Here is a 12,743-nt window from a genome sequence, read left to right as displayed (position 1 = left end):
AAAGAATTAACATGATTCCCAATAAAATATGATAAATTACCAAAAATTTTAAAATATAACCATTAAAATTACTTTTCGAGAGGAGTTATTTATCTATTTTCTCATTTTTTTGTTTTATAAATATAAAAAAAAGCAATAAATGCTTATCTTGATTATATTAATAAAGTTGCACCTTATTAAAGAAAGACCTTTGGGTTTTCCGAGGCCTCATATTTTAATGTATGTTATTATTGCATTTAAAAAATATATTTAAGAACAGAGAGAGAGAGAGAGAGAGAGAGAAGAGAGAGAGGAAGGGAGGGAGGAAGTAGTAATAATAATTACTATATTTTAAAGAATAATGTATTTATTAATTAACAGTATTTTTTAATAATTATAGTATTTTTAAATAATTATGAATATTTGTTCAAAAACAGTATTAAATAATGTATTTATTAATTATATAATGTAAGTTATAATTTATTAAATTTACTTTTAATTAATATAGTACTTTTAATAATTACAGTATTATTAATTAATTAAAAGTTTTTATTAAAATACTGAATTTATTAATTAACAGTATTTTAATTAATATAGTACTTTTAATAATTACAAAAATTTTAATAATTATAGTATTTAATTAATTAACATTATTTATTAAAAATAATGTATATTTTATTAACAGTATTTTTAATAACTACAATATTAATAATTAATTGTATTTTATAGTATTTTCAATAATTGCAATATTATTAATTACAGTATTTATTAATTAATAGCGTTTATTAAAATATTGTGTTTATTAAAATTATTAATATTTTTTGTTAATTCATTAATTAACAGTTTTTAAATTGTTGATTAATGTAAGTTACAATTGAATTGTATTTTAAATATTATTTAAATTATATTTGAAACTATAAGTAATATAATTAAATTCTAAACTGTAATTAAAAGTAATTATATTTAAATTATTTATATAAATATAATTTAAGCTGTGAATAGCAGAAAATTACATTTAATGTCCAGAACTTAGCCAAGAAAATAACCAAAAACAAAGTACCAATAATTTTGTCATAATTACCAAAAGTTATCCAAGAAATTACCATAACTGGATTCACATGATTCCCAATAAATATGATAAATTACCAAAACTTAAAAAAAAATATAACCATTAAAATTACTTTTTGAAAATATGTATTAATTACCAATAATCTTCAAGAAATAAATGTAATTAGTTCGTAGTGTATTTAAACTATATTTGTTTTATCGTATAAATTATAAATTATATAAGTTAAATATTATAATCGATGCCTATGATGATATTAGTTCATAGTATTACAATGGAAAATAGAAAAAATGTATTTATTATTATGTATTTCCATTATTTTACTTTCACTCAACAAAGCCTATGGCAAGAGTCCAAGTATTAATGGCTTGGAGGGCATTAAGTTCAGCTTGCATGGCTTGTTACCAACATGCATGTTTTTGGACCTATGAAATTCAGAGGGAATATTGGTTGTTGCTATAGAACAATTGTACAAAGGGTACTGAATAGTGAGGCAAACAAAATCATTTTAGTGAGCTGGAGCTTGTCTTATCTCGGTGAGCTGTGTGTCAAGCAGTGGTTCAGTAGAAATGGTTAACGTAGGTGCTGGTGTAATAGTGGGTTAAAGGCCATGATCTGGAACCGGATCTGTTGATGGGTAGAGGAATGACTGGACCTGAATTGGGCCTGCAAGAATTGTTTGTGGGAGTTGCACCGTAAGGGAACTTTGCCTTTTTGAATCACACTAGACAAAGAATGCATATGGTATGCATGGATATTTTGAATCTCGGTGGTATGGTCCAATGCATGAATCAAAATCAGTACAAGTGCCCATGCCAAGCAGAAAAAGCATGGTACCCTTTAAATTCAGGTCCCTTTGGTTCACAGGAATAGGGGCCTCGAATCGGAATTGGAATGGGTTATTCCGATTCCAACTGTTTGGTTGGGTAGAATTGGAATCCTATTCCTGCTAGAATGACATTTCTCAATTTGAGGGAATGGCTATTTCTTGCCTCTTTCTTGATGAAATCTCATTCCTGTTGATTCCAATTTCTAAAACAGATTATGGGAATATGCCATTCTGATTGCTAGCCAAATGAACCCTCAATACAACTACTGCCCATGCCAATCAAAAATAGTGGTTCCTTTCAAGTTTCAAGTCCTCTAGGGCTCTATTATTGTTCAGTCCATGGTTTTAAAAAATGACCTGGAAAATGAACCATTTTGGCAATCGATTTCTAAGTCGATAGTTTGACCATTTAGTTTGAATGGTTGGCCCGTTCTAACAAAAAAAATAATTAAAAATAAAAAATGGCCAAAAACCGTTGAACAGGTCAATGAGTTGACGGTTCAACAGCCCGAGTCAATGGGTCATTGACTGATTCAACGGTTTTTGGCTAGGGACCGAGTTTGGGGTAAAACGAAACCGATTGCCTAGACGATTCCCGACCATCTGGGTCAACGGCGGGGTACTACCCAATTGGGTGAGTGACACATCCCAGGAGGACAGACACGCCACCATCTATCGAGAGACGTGGGTACAGTCTGTTGAATTGGCAAGGACTGCGCCGTCGGTCAGGAGACGTGGCACAGTCTGACGGGATAGAGGCTTCTTGAAAGCATCGCGTCGCTTAATCGCAAGCTACTTTGTAGCGAGCTATCCTGTCGTAAGCTACTTTGTAGCGAGCTCCTAGGGGTACTTCGAGGTGACCCTTTTCAAGGTTGTCTTTGGGGCAGATTTTCTGCCTAGGTGTTGGAGCGAGCTGGTTATCCTAGCTTGCGATTTGGGATAGACTTGTCTTGGAGTATTCCCTTTCAGTAGCTCGGGGGACCCCGAGTTCACGTCGTAGCAAGCTCCCCTTATAGCGAGCTATGGTGTAGCGAGTTGCCCTGCGGGCTGGTTACTTAGTCACAATCAGGCTGCGGTGCTGAGCTGTTGCTCGTGATGAGTCATGTCCACGTGTCATCGTCTCAAGGGGTCGAGGCAAATCACCCTCCATCAATTGCCCCCCACTCCTCAGGCTAAGTATGCCACCTTAGTGTGAGGAGTTCATGAAGTGTGATGGGTGGATTTGACCGAAGTTCAAACTTGATTGACTGCTCGCATTAAATGTGTGCACAGAAGTAAAAGGATTTCTGGCATTTTGAATGCCGAGAAACGCGCTGAAGCGGCTCTTAACTCTGGATGTCGTGTAGCCGTCATTACCTCAATCATGGGAGACGTGTAGCCAGTCACATTTCGGTTTCTGAAGACGTGCGGTCAGCTTGACTGCGAGCCGTCAAATCTGTCTCAATCTGGGCCGTTGATCTGGGGGCACAATGCCTATAAATAAGAGGGCCCCCAGGCCTCATTTTCTTTCACGCTAACTTGTTGTCTTAGGATTCTGAGGTCACGCATCCATCTAGTCTGCCCGAGCTCTTCTCCTGTTCACACTGTTTCATCTTTTCCGGTGAGTCTAATCATTCTATTAATCATGTCTGGGTATTCATACCATGTCTACTCCTAGGACGATAATCAAGATGACACCCCTCGAGCTCAGGGAGAGCTTGGGAGCAGGCTTCGGAGGCTCGAGAGGCCTTCGTTAAGGTGGCTTCTACTTCTTGGGGTAAAGAGCTCGACACCTTCGGTCCCTCCACTATGACGATGGAGAGACTTAGATCTCTAGTTCACTACTTTAAACTTCTCGGGGACCTTATCTACGGTCTCCCCTATAGTAACTTTCCTTGGGAGCATGGTCCCAATGACATAGTGATTTTCCAGGAACAACTCGAGGCTGGCCTGCGTCTTCCTCTACACCCTCTAATAGTGGAGGTGTTGAGTCATTTCAACGTCACCATTGACCAGCTCCATCCTAATGCCATCTGGAATGTAGTTGGGACTATTTCTCTGTACTATGAGTATTGTCTTCCCCTTGATCTTGATATCTTTTCTTCCATTCTCTGGATCAAGAATGCTACACTTGGAACACCTCCGGAAAGGCATTCCTACTACTTTTCTCCCCGAGGGGTGGCCCTTCCCAACTTCTTGGAGGGCTGCTATCCAAGATTCTAGGGTTGAGTTGGACCCTGAAACTCAAAAAACGTTGTAGTCCTAGGTAACAGTAAGCCTTCACTATTCAGACTACTTGACCGAGGAAAAGCTCGCGTAGACTGGTCTCAGTCCGGGTAGGTTTCCTTTTAGGTCGCGTAGTATATATATATATATAAATATATATATATATATTACTGGACTAATACCTTGTAGTTTTTTGGCAACCAACATGTTTGGTGTTGACGTGCGCCACCTTCTTTCCAACAACTAGAAGCGTAAGGCGAAGAGGTCGCGTCCTGACCGAACTTCCACTTCTAGGGGCACTGAGTTCAAGTATGCTGAGCTAGACTTTATCTCTCCACTGCCTGAGGCTCCATTGATCCCATCTAAAGGAGTTGCTAGGGACGGTGGCCCTGAGGAGGGCGAGCTCCCGAGGCCAGGGCTGTTTCCTCCTGGGCCATCCCGTCCATTCCCCTATCCGCAGTTCCCGGTAGGGAACTGGGAGGGTGTTAATGATTACATTGTGGCTGGGCGGAAGAGCTGAAGAGCAATCTGCCACGAGGAGGTCGCTAGGTGGGGGAGATGGAGTCCAAGGCGCTCGCCGTGTTTGCCGCCTCTCACTGTATGGTGGTAAGTGGTTTTTTCTTTTTCTTCTCGTTCTTTCCTTTTTTTTCTTGTTTTCTGACCTTAGTCTCTTGTTGGCAGGTGAACACCGCCATTCACGTCATGGCCCTTTAGACCAACATCCACTCCGGCGACGCTCGCGGTCAGAGGGCCAACATCTAGAAGCTCCAGGGTGAGCTTGATCAGGCCCGAGGTGAGACCTTTCAGGCTTGCAAGGGGAGCGAGGCCCAGGAGATGCTTGCCCGTGACCAGGAGGCGCATATCGCTAGGCTTTCTGAGGAGAGCGCGCACTACAAGGAGGAGTTGTCGAGGGTGGCAGCGGAGAGGGAGCTCCTTCGCCAGCAGGTTCGAGACTTGGAGTCTACACTTTTGAACCGAACTCGGAACTTCGATGCCATGGTGGAGGCCAAGCGGGCTAAGGCAGTCTGGGACTTCAAGGACTTCCAGGAGTATCACAACCTCCAAGTGGAGTATGGCTCGAGCTCGTACTGCTCCGGATTCAAGCTCTGCCGCTAGTTGGTCCGAAAGAAGTTCTTTGGACTCAACCTCGATGGCATCACAATGAAGGGCCTGGCTTCCAAGACAACGGACCAGGCGGAGGAGGAGGAGCCTAACTCCCTAGAGGACGAGGACAAGGTGGAGGAGGTGGACCCTTGAGGCTGGTGGCTCTTCTGATTTTTTGTTCTTCTGACTTACTTCTGGTGCTTCCTGGGTGCCAGAACCCGGTTTTCAAAAATCTTCTTCTTGAGCATTTGTGCCCTTTTTTACTTCTTTTTGAACTTTCCCGAACTTTTTTAGCTCGGTTATTATTTATGCATTAGTAATGAAAATGTCATTTTTCTGCTAAGTATGGTGTGCTCTTTTATTTTTTGGCAAAGCGATCTCATCACTCGAGCTATTAGAGCTACATACTCGAAATAGGATTTCTCGGTAATTATTACCCTGAGCTATCCTTAGCGTTTTGAGTATACCGCGAAGTAGTTACTGTGTATGCCCAAACTGTATGTTTGTAGGTTGTACCTTGTCTGGTCCAACCGATTTATTGAGATGAGCTATGCTTCGTAGGGTTCAGACCCGAGCTGCTTACGCCTCTAATACTTCATAATTTGCCTCCACTGGCGAAGCGGCTAAGTCTTTCATCGTGCCGAGGTCTTAGGCTGAGGGGGTGACTTATAGTCTGCCCTTGGAGTTTGCCCATGCCATGGAGGCAACTGGGTCTCATTGTGCCGAGGTCGTGTTAGCTCAACATTTTGGCCCTTAGGCTCTAAGAGTGACGCATGGTCTGCTCAGTTGTTCGCCCATGCCATAGAGGCGACTGGGTCTTATTGCGCTGAGGTAGTGTTAGTTCGACATTTTGACCCTTAGGCTCTGAGAGTGACTCGTGGTCTACTCAGTAGTTACTGGTAATACTACCTTAAGTTGACAATATTCCAAGCCCGAGGTACTTGTTTCCCTTCAAGGGTTTCGAGCTCATATGTTCCTTCCCCGAGCACCCATTTCACTCAATAGGGTCCTTCCCAATTTGGTCTGAGTTTGCCAACACCGGGCTCAGGTACCATAACTTTATAAAGGACCAAGTCGCCGACGCGGAGGTTCCGCTTCTTGACCCTGGCATTACAGTACCGAGCTACTCTTTGCTGGTGAGGTGCGGTCCTGATATATTCATGGTCCCTTACCTCGTCGAGTAGGTTGAGGTTGATACATAGCTCGTCTTCATTTGCCTTATCGTCATATGCTTCTAGTCATAGCAAGGGAACCTCGAGGGAACCTCGGTGCTGTAGGTGAGGTTGAAGGGAGTCTCTCCTGTGGCAGTCTTCTCTGTGGTTCGGTAAGCCCACAGAACACTGGGTAGCTCGTCTGCCCATAGTCCTTTAGCTCGGTCTAACCCTGCCTTCAGTCCGTGGAGGATAGCTTAGAAGGGATGAGAGATCCATCCCATGGACGCCCAAAGATTGCGGAATAAGGGGGCGAATTTCAAAATTTTTTCTCTCCCTTCAACTAGGAATCACATTCCCTATTTAGAAAATCATATTTTCAGAGATCATTCTTGAACCTTAAACTGAACCAGATCTGAACCCAAAGGAATAGGAGAGAATTATACCTGATACGGAGAAGTAATATCTCCCAACGAAGGTGTTCACGCCCAAGGAAGGATCCAAAGACTGCTCCCACTGAAGATTGCGCAGTGCAGGATGGAGCAGAATCAGCAGTGTTCTTCCCCAAGAACTCTGTCCTTCGCAAGAATCAGTAGAATGGTACGTGAGCACAGCTTCCTTTCAATCCTTTTTCAAAGAACTAATGTCAAGATCCAATCTTGACTTCTCCCACAACTGGAGATCGAACTGGCAAACAGTGCGGCAAGAACAGGGAGGCGGCAAGAGAGTATTCGCAGGGTGCATAATTCTCTCTTCTTGATTTCAGCACTAAAGATGATCTGATGTATGTATGTTAAAGGCTGCCGCCCCCTCCTTCCGTTTGTTTACTTAAAAGATCAAATCCTAATCCCATTAGGAGGTGCTTATCCAAATCATATTTGGATCAGCCTTCTCTTCTAGTGATAAGGATAAACCCTAATCTTATCTGCAGATTAGATCAACTTTCTCCTAATCTCATTAGGAGGTTTCTAAATCTGAATCACATTCAGATCTGGACTCTCTGAGTGGATAGGATTAAGACCCTATCCTATCTGCTAATCCATCTCAGAATTCACCCCTTTAATTAACTAAATAAATAGACCAGATCGAAATGGGCTTTAGGCCCATTAAGCTTATGTGCTCACTTAACCTTCCTAACTGCCGCCCAGTTGGGCTTCCTTGTATGGCATGGGGCCCAAGCATTGATCTACACATCAGCCACATGGGTTCGGCCCAGCCTTTGTTACAAGGCCTGGTCGAATACACTGTTAAAAACAGTGCACCCCCTGAAACCCATCGAATGGGATCTATGGGCCCAACACTTACCCTAAGTGGTCCCTAGGCCAAACCACCTTGTAACACCAAGGGACTGTTGGCAGATGCAAGATTAGCCCATCAGGTATTATCCTCAATGGTCTTACACTTAACCTCTCAGCCCTTAATGATCATACACTGCTCTACAAGAGAGGACCTCTCCCTCGGCTGTAGGGAACAGTGTTGCACTCTCCACTTATATGGATCCCGGGAATGAAAACCCTTTTGCAAACATTTTAAAAACCATAATATATATACTTTTATATCTCATATAAAATATACTTTGCAAAACAAATCTCAACGGTTGAAATCGGCTGCCGGCAGTCTTGGTTTCCAAAAGTGAGAGTGCATCCCCGATCATTACCTTTGTCTGACAAAGGGGTTGATCTTGTCACTATGATCACCCACTCAGATGAATTCTCGGATTGTCCCAACATACCCAGGTTTTGACCCCCGCTAAGGATTTCACTGATTGGTACATCAAAGACAGCTCGATCCGATACCTAGTGTAGTATCCTAATCGAGTCTAGGGATTGGGTGTAACTTTCCAGTTTTGCCCATCAATCTTCAAGGTCCAGGGCAATACTGGAAATCTGGTCCAGTTCAAAGATTCAATTAATCCCACAATGTATGTGCCTAGGGTCTCACCCCGGTAGTTGAGACAAGCCACCCCAACCGACTTGGTGGCACCACAGTGTCAGCCTTGTCAGGATATGTCTCCCTAGACCGACCCACTGGCTGTGAACATTCTAAACTAACACGAGTCTCAATAAGTGTCCAGTTTAAGGGTATTACACAGAAACATACCAAGGGAACATGAATCAAATATGCACTTTTATTCATTTACAATAAACTCATAAAGTACATCAATTTTGATTGAAACTAAGGGCATACAAAATTGTCTATCAAGCTCTGTTCGTGACCTCTGCTTGATCGTTTGCTTGAGGGTGTGTGACTGAAGTGAAGTTCTGTCGGATCCCCATGTGTTGGCACCAGTTATGGAATCTGATGTCCTCGATTTGCTTACCGTTATCAGAAATCAATATCCGAGGTAACCCAAAGCATCACACTATGTTATTCCAAAAGAAGTTTTGGACGTTTCGGGCTGCGATCGTTACAAGAGGTTCAGTTTCTACCCACTTGGTGAAATAATTTATTGCTCCACTAGAAACTTCCTCTAGCTTGTTGGTGGTGGAAACGGTCCAAGTATATCGATGCCCCATTGCGCGAAAGGCCACGGGCTAGTGAGATACTTGAGATTGGCAACGGGCTGATGGTAGATATTGGCATGCTTCTGGCATTTGTCACACTTTCTGACAAGCTCAATAGCATCTGCCTTCATTGTTGGTCAGTAGTATCCCTGTCGTTGTGATTTTTGGGCGAGGGCCTGCCCCCCAAGTGTTCGCTGCACAGGCCCTCATGAGTGTCGTGGAGTACGAGCTCGGTTTCAGAAGGTCGCAAGCAGCGCAGGTAGGGGAACGTGTAGGATCTTCGGTACAACCATTCGTTTATCATGACGTATTTGGATGCCTGGCGCTCTACCCTTTTGGCGGCATTGTGATCTACAGGGAGGGTCTCGTGTAATAGGAAGCTCACGAGCAGATCAATCCAGCTCGGCTCTGCTTGAACGACAGGAGCGACCTCCTTTGCTCCCTTGAGAATGCTAGGCTGAGGCAGGTTCTCTATGTACAAGGTTCTCATGGTGTTATCACTGGTGCTGGCTAACCGGGACAGGGCATTGGCGTCAGTTTTCTCCGACCTCGGGACTTGCTTGATGAAGTGTGACTGGAAATTGAGCAGAGCCTCTCTTACTTTGGCTAAGTAAGCAACCATAGCCGGTTCGTGAGCTTCGTATTCTCCTGTGACCTGATTGACCACGAGCTGGGAATCGCTGCAGATGATAATATTCTTGGCTTTCATTTCTTTGGCTAGAGCTATCCTAGCTATCAACGCTTCGTACTCTGCTTCATTGTTGGATGCCATGAACTCGAAGCATAGTGCGTACTCCAGTTTCATGCCACTTGGGCCGTGTAGAATTATTCCGACTCCATTGCCCTACTGGTTCGAGGAGCCATCTACGTGAAGGATCTGGGGCTTCTCACCCCAGTTTGCACTTGGTCTAACTAGGAGAGATGTCGCACTGGTTGCTACCTCACGGTGCTCGGACTCAACTGGCTTGGGAGCTCTGGGCTCGGCCGAACTGGGGGCCTTGTGCTCAACCGGCCTGGGGACTTCGGAGCTGAAAGTGCACTCCACGACGAAGTCTGCTAAGGCTTGGGCCTTAATAGCAGTTCGTGGCTTATATTGGAGGTCGTACTCACTGAGCTCAACATCCCACTTCGTCAGTCGACCAGAGACCTCGGGCTTGAGTAGGACTTGCCTTAGAGGTTTGTTGGTGAGAACGATAACAGTATAAGCTTGAAAGTACGGACAGAGCTTTTGGGCTGTAATAACCAATGCATAGGCCAATTTTTCTACCTTCGGATATCTTGTCTCTACTCCCTACAACACTTTACTAACATAGTAGATAGGTCACTGGACCCGATCTACTTATTTTATTAGTATCGAGTTGACCACTTCGTCACTTGCTGAGAGGTACAACTCTAATACATGGCCCTCTTCGGGCCAGGTTAAGACTAGTATGCTAGCGAGATACTTTTTGAGCTCGTCAAACGCGAGCTAACAATCTTGAGTCCATTCAAACCCTTTGCTTTTAATTGCTTTAAAGAAAGGTAGGCAACAATATGCCGATTTGGACATGAAGCGGCTCAGAGCGGCTATTCAGTCATTTAGCCTCTAAACCTCCTTCATTTTCGGGGTGGTTTCATATCTAGGGTGGCTTTTATTTTGTTCGGGTTGATTTCAATGCCACACCGGTTAACAATGTATCCCAGGAATTTACCCGAGGTAACGCCAAAGACACACTTATTCGAGTTCAACTTCATATTAAATCTACGTAGAATTTCAAAGACTAAATGCAAGTATTGTATTAAGTCGCATGAAAACTGGGTTTTGATGACCATGTCGCCTACATAACATTCTACTTTTTGGCCAATCAATGGCTCAAACAGTTTATTTACAAATCTTTGAAAGGTTGCCCCAGCATTTTTTAGCCCAAAGGGCATGACCTTGTAGCAGTACAGGCCAAGCTCGGTTATGAAGGCAGTCTTTTCTTCATCTGTCGGGTCCATCCTGATCTAGTTGTAACCCGAATAGGTGTCTAGAAAGCTCAACAAATCGTGCCCCGAGGTTGCGTCCACTAGACGGTCGATCCTGGGGAGTGAGAAGTAGTCCTTTGGGAAAGCACAGTTTAGATCGGTGTAGTCAATGCACATGCGCCATTTACTATTAGCCTTTTTCACCAGAACAGGGTTGGCCACCCAGCTCGGGTAATGGACTTCCCTGATGAAATCGGCTGCAAGGAGCTTCCTAACCTCCTCGCCGATTGCCCTCCATCGCTCTGGGGATAGGTTATGTTTCTTCTGTCTAATGGGCCTAACTACAGGATTAGTATTAAGCTTATGAGTTATGATGCTAGGGTCTATGCCGGACATTTCTGCTATAAACCATGTAAAAACATCTAAATTTTTAAGTAAAAAGCGTACCAGTTTAGATCACAGAGGCTCCTCAATGGAAGCACTGATCTGAAGAGTTTGGGCTGTGTCATCCACCGAGGATGGAATGGAGACAGTCTCTTCTGTGGACGCAGCTTGCTCCTCGCTCTGCTCCATAGGTAGCTCCAACTTGAGGTCATCGACCACCTTGGCTTTCCCTTTAAAGGCGGCGACATATTACTTGTGAGACTCAAGCTGGTCACCTCACGCTATCCCGATTCTGAAGTCCGTGGGGAACTTAATGGCCAAGTAGTAAGTGGACACCACAGCCAAGAAGTCATGGTTGAGCCTCACTATGCTAGGCCAAGTTCCGACTTCCATGGGTACTATAATCCTGCCTAGGGGCTTGACTACCTCTCCGCTGAAGCCTACTAGGGGAGTGTTCTCGGGCTTTAGGTCGTTCTTCTGAAGATGCAGTTGGTCGAAGGCTGCTTTAAAGAGGATGTCCGCTGAGCTGCCTGAGTCGACGAGGACGCACCTGACTTTGAAATTGTTGATCTTCACCTTTATGATGAGCGCGTCATCATGGGGGTAGTGGACCCCACGTGCATCATCTTCTGTGAAGAAGATGGGATCTTCCATCTTGGCTGCTTTGGGGGGTTCTGCTCTTCCCTGGTGGCTTCGAGAGCTGATGCGCGAGCTGCAGCTGATGTGCAGCCCGCCACAATCGAGCCTCAAACTATGACGTGGATGGTCCCTTGAACTGGTCTCTCTTCGGAGGGCTGCTTCTGTGGCTGTTCCACTTGCCTGCTAGATTCGGAAACGTCCCTACTTTGCTCCCCTTGCCGACCTGCTTTATTATTTTTATTATTACTTTGAACAAAATTTCTCAGGTATCTGCAACAGATGAGTTATTCTATCTCATCGTAGAGATTTTTACAACTTTCGGTGCTATGACCGTGATCTTTATGAAAGCTACAATACAGATTTTTATTTCTAACATTAGGGTTCGCTTTCAGCCGAGGTGGCCACTTCACGTGCGGGGCGTCCTTGATCGCCATGAGGATCTCAGCCCGCTTTGTGTTGAGGGGCGTGCAGTCCCTTTCTGCTGCTGGAGCTCAGAAAGGCTGATTTGGTTTTGCCCCCCGAGTTTGGTCCTTCTTCTTCCTGTTGTCACCCTGAGATGGGGGGCTCTAGTTCCCTCTTCCTTTTCTCAAGGGCCTGCTCGACCTTCTAGTTGATTTCTTCCTCCGTCCCTATGAACCGACCCACGAGCTTGAGGAACTCGGTCATGGTCTTGGGCTGATTGACAACTACTTGCCACTTGAACTCTTTGTGAGTAATACCTCGCTTGGCTATGGTGAGACGAACTACAGGATCCAAGTTGGGTATCTGCAAACAAGCGTCGTTGAACCGCTTGATGTAACTCCGAATGGACTCCCCTTCTTTTTGTACTATGTCGAGGATGCTTTCTTGAGTTCTCGGGCACCTCTTGCTGGTGATGAAGTGGGAGGTGAAAACTTGCACGAACTGCGCCCAGCTTCTTATCGAACCAGGCGCGA

The sequence above is a fragment of the Nelumbo lutea genome, chromosome 6 (genome assembly GCF_056320005.1).
Source record: "Nelumbo lutea isolate HS-2025 chromosome 6, American lotus-T2T, whole genome shotgun sequence".
Lineage (NCBI taxonomy): Eukaryota > Viridiplantae > Streptophyta > Magnoliopsida > Proteales > Nelumbonaceae > Nelumbo > Nelumbo lutea.
This window is presented reverse-complemented; position numbering follows the sequence as displayed.